General features: G+C 37.7%; 1 protein-coding gene across 1 annotated transcript in view; it reads right to left on the bottom strand.

Annotated features, from left to right (window-relative positions):
- LOC104386417 (contactin-associated protein-like 2) overlaps positions 1-4,875 on the bottom strand; it is a gene marked incomplete at its 5' end in the record, with an annotated part of 120,189 nt that overhangs the window by 78,484 nt on the left and 36,830 nt on the right. The gene's annotated exons all lie outside the window — the stretch shown is intronic.

Raw genomic sequence — 4,875 nt, 5'->3', positions numbered from 1 at the left:
AGGAAGGCCTTTAATATTAAGAGAACAATTTTTTTTTTCTTTTTTCTTTAAACCAAAACTGGCTTGGAAATTCATGAAATATGCTTTTAATATTTTGCCTGGTTATTGGGGAAAAAAAAAAGAAAAAAGCAGAGGGTTACAGTTGCATTGATATTAACATTGATATTACCCATGGTTAAGTTCTGGATATTTAAAACATTTTTTTATTCATGCCAGCTGCTGTGGAATTTGTAAATATGGTCTGACTGTTTTATTTCAAAACAAGACTAGTACTTTCCCATTCCCTGTCAGCCAGTGAAATGGTAGTTAAACCAGTCTTCAAACTAATCAGGAGTCTAGGTAATATACAGCCCTGTCCAAAGGATGCTGTGGCAGCATGTTTGCTCAGAAAATGAAGAAAATAAATAAATAAAGATGGCATTTCTACATAATTTTGGTGCCATAACTATAATTACCATGTCTAGTCCTAGAGTAATGGTTTTCAAAATGTGACTCAGTGGTTGAGTTTTCAGAAAAGAGTTATAAAATTGTTTTATGGCTCAAAAATTATAGACTTCTGATGGTAAACTAAAATGTTATATTTATTTAGCTTTTTACAGAAGAGAGAAAAAGATGTTTTAATAAGCATCTCCAAGAAAGTGTGAAATGGACTGACACCAAGCAATTATTTCATCTATAAGGCATAGACACAAAGACCCCAAAGTTAAATGCTTAAGTCTGCAGAATTCAAATTGTAAATTAGGTGCAAATTCTTTATAGGAATAGTGTTTAACTGTTGGAAGACATGGCCAAAGGATATAGTACATTTTCTGTCATCTGAAGTCTTTAAAGCTACATAAAATGTGTTTCTAGAAAATGTGTTATACTGCTATCATTACTTTTTAGGTTAGCTGCAGAAAAAAACCAGCAGAGTTCAGGTCAAGATTTCCACAAAGCCTCATAATTAACTACAACTTTGAATGGAGTCAGCAGTTAACATTGAGAATATATTGTTGTGTAACACCAGAAGAAACACAAGTCTGAGAGAACCATCAACTATCCTATCATACTGACTTCTAGGCAGATGTGCAGTGGCTGCTGATAGCTGTTCTGAAAGCATATGAATGGGTTTGGGACACTGGAATCCTGAATCGGTTGCAGTCTAATCCTTTTCAGGAACAAAGAAGGCATTAGAAGCTGTAGCTCACCAACTATCTCTAGAAATGGCTTTAAAGCAGGCATGAATAACCAGAGATCTGTTGAGAATGTAAAAGATTTATCTTAGTACAGAAGGTGAGAGGCCCAGGCCACATCTGTTGGCCATCACCTTTATTCCACTGAAAATTAAAGCAGATCAGATGATCTTTTTCTTTCTTTGTAAAATACTGATACAGCTTTGTGCAACAGAACAAACCTGTCTCCGATCCAGATTCCACCCTTATTTTACTCAAGGGACATAAGAAACAGGAGGTATGAATCCTTAGTGCAAACTAAGGATGCAACTTGTTTCAATTCCTTAAGGTGCAATTATCTGGCCTGCTGAAGTAGCTAACTTCAGTGGCCTTTGGATCAGAACCTCTGCTAAGGACTTTTTGTCCTTGGATTTCTTAAAAGAAGATTTTACTGATGAGAGAATAGTGTTAATCGCCCATGAACACTGGTAAAGAGTGATTTGTTTTTTATGATATGGAAAATGCCCTGCTGAAGCATGAAACCTTTTAAGGAAGTCAAAACAAGTAAAATTTGCTCTCCATGACCTAAAGCTCAGCTCTTAAAATGTCATTTGTTGGGATAATGCATTTCTCATCTGTCAGTCTGGGCTTTTTCTTGCCACAGGTGAACTAATGCAGCCTTGGAGGTGTGCCATGGTTACTAGTATCTGGTATTTTACTAGAGGAGAGAGATAGGAATTCTTATTAGCTAATGTTAATTTTGCCCACCTCATGGAAATAGAAAATAAACAAAATCCTGGTCCCTGAATTTGTGTCATTTGGTTTTCCTGACACCTAAACCAACTCTATATCCTTAATCTTAGCCTTGAGAAGCCACTGGCACTGCAAATGGGAGCTTGTTATTTAATGTAGAACCAATTACTGATTTGTCTGCCGTCAGTTAATGTAGAAAACCAAATTATAAAAACCTTTTGACAGTCTTAGCTACTACTTGTAGTCTTGATATATTAGGAATAGGGATATATTTCACAGATATTTCACAGAGCATTAGGGGCTGGAAGGGACCTCCGAAGATTCTGATTCTAATGAAAATGATTCACACTAAATACTTGTTCTTGTGCTTGTTTGTTACCTGGATATATTGTGGATATATTTATTTCAAAGCTCACCCCAAATTACGACTGATTGGATAGAAACTCTGATTTTATGTAAGTAATCAGTGGTCTCCTGCCTGCTAGCATTGGGCAAGGTCTCACAGGGTTTAATAATGAGCCTATTACTGTATTTATATATAAGTGAAACTCCTGAGAACCATGTCAGAACTCCAGTTCACATAGTTCATATGGTAGCAATTTATTGCTTTGCTGCAGATTTTTTAAATCTCTCTGGTACTACAGTGTTATTACAGTAAGTTAGAAAGACAGGCATTCTAAGTATGAACTTGCTGTTAAGATCTCAAAAATACTAACTGAGTGCTCTTGAATCGAAGCTTTGATGAGAAATAAATCTGTCTTGTGACACTTTTATGCCATGTAGAGATGTGGAAGTGTGAGCAACAGCACCTGGCAAGCAAGCTGTCTTTAAAATCAAGCAAACCAGCTGCTCATCAAGTTGCAGAAAGATTTAGCAGGAAATAAGAGTCTACTCAAATGTTCTTTGCTCAGATCTGCAACAGAAAACTCATACTTTATGATTTGTCCTCTGAATACTGAGAAAAATTGTATTTATATCTTTTGTATTTTCAGACACTGTGAAGAATTTATATTTGAAAACAGGATTAATTTCCAAGTGAACAATGTACTTAATGGATCCATTTCTGTTCATATCAGTTCTCTCATTTACAGAACATAACCAGTTAAGTAATAAAATCAACTTCCTTATGGAGAACAAGCAAAATTGGATGGAAATCTTCTGTTTCAGGACATAGTAGGGGTAGGATTTCTGGATTTTCTTTGTATGGGTCCCTCCTTTCCCTTGCATGTGCATCAGACAGATTGTCTCAGTTAATAAGCCTCAAAAGTATCTGTGTTTTAAGCACACTGACTAGATTAAGAAAATTAGCAGAGCAACATTAATCACAATGGTTCTGGCTCTTCAAAGCTGTAGATAAGTAGTGGTTGTATAAAACATTGGGCAAAAAAAAACTTGTTGGGCCCCAAATGTAGATGAGTTCAGTGTAAGGCTGGGATACTTAACTGTGTACATATTCTCCAACTGGGCAAGCTATATATCCTGATCTTGCTGGGACAGAACTCTAAAATAATTTTTCTGGAGAAACTAGTTTTGAGAGACTGCAGAGTCAAATTATGTAAGAATAAAAGATGCTCTGGTATGAAGGTGTCTGTAGTGACCAAGGCTGAGGGTAGTTTTGAACCATGTAGGTGCAGTGGGCTGGGAGGGGTGAACCCTCTGACAGCTAACCCAAGCTGACCAACCCAAGTGCTCCATACCATAATCATCACCCTCACTATAAATTGGGATGTTTGTGGGGATGTTTTGCTGCCTTCCCAAGAGGGTTGCAACCACCTCGTGCTTGAGGCCTGCTCCTTCATTTCCTGTAACCGCTGGAGCTGTCGTGCTGGTGGTGTGGGCACTCAGCTTGCAGTGCTAGGAGCACACAGCTCATGACTGCTATCTGGAGCTGAGTATAATTTTGTGTCTTGTATTAGCATTGGGGTTAATGTTAGTTCATCATTCTGTTAAATCTGTTTTCGTTTCACCCCACAGGTCTCCTTTGCTTGACTGCCCCTCCCAGGTGGGGTCAAGTGATAGAGCAACTGTCCAAACCCTGACATAACCCTAACCTCTGATCCCTTCAGAAAATCACTATTTAGTTTTACAGCTGCTTAAATCAGCCAGCTATGACTCCATAGGAAACATGCCATACCTCCCCAAACCAGAATGTTTTAACAGAAGAAGAGAAGCTAACTGTAGGTCTTCTGTAGCTTCCACGTAGCAGCAGTCCCAGAAATAAATCCTAAGGCAACAGCATGCAAGAAAGATGCACACAATAATATACATCTCGACTGACCTTCAAAAGCCTGAAAAGTGTTTGGATGTATCATCTATACATCTTTTTAGATTATCTGGCATTTTGCCAGATAATTGCAGGATTTGATGGCAATTCTACTTCAATGCATCTGTTGTTAGGCTGAGTACTGAAAGCCTCAGTCAAATGATATTGTAATGCACTGAGAAGTTTTCATTTTAATGCCTTGAAACAATAGCTGTCAGGGATCTGTTTTAATCTTTAGCTAGATAAAACTGTGACAGCTACCATCTTTCACCTTTTGGCTTAGTCCCCAAGGATACGTACCCTTTTTATATTTAATTTGTTACCAGTTTTGGTTTGCTTCTTATGAACTATCAAATCCAGATGAATCTATTCCATCCATCTGACTCTCCTGCCAACAAAACTGTTCTCATAGTCTGCTGCTGTCTCTGTGTTTGTAGATGTGACAACCAGAGAATAAAAACCGAGGGCTGTAATCACCACAGAGAGAAAGCTGCCTGGAAACATTGATTACTGTTTTCAGTGCGGTACTCAGTTATTCAAATAGTATTATACTATCTCAAAGGTTTGTACACTGAGATACAGAGACAAGTTCCTGCCTCTGCTATACCAAAACCTAAGTAAACCAGAGCTATGTGTTTAATAATACTCTGTCTCAGACTTCTGTCACACAATAATTAAGCATCTGCTCATCTTTGCAGAGCAGCTCTT

This window comes from Chaetura pelagica, unplaced genomic scaffold (genome assembly GCF_000747805.2).
Source record: "Chaetura pelagica isolate M959 unplaced genomic scaffold, ChaPel_1.0 scaffold503, whole genome shotgun sequence".
Classification (NCBI taxonomy): domain Eukaryota; kingdom Metazoa; phylum Chordata; class Aves; order Apodiformes; family Apodidae; genus Chaetura; species Chaetura pelagica.
This window is presented reverse-complemented; position numbering and strand designations above follow the sequence as displayed.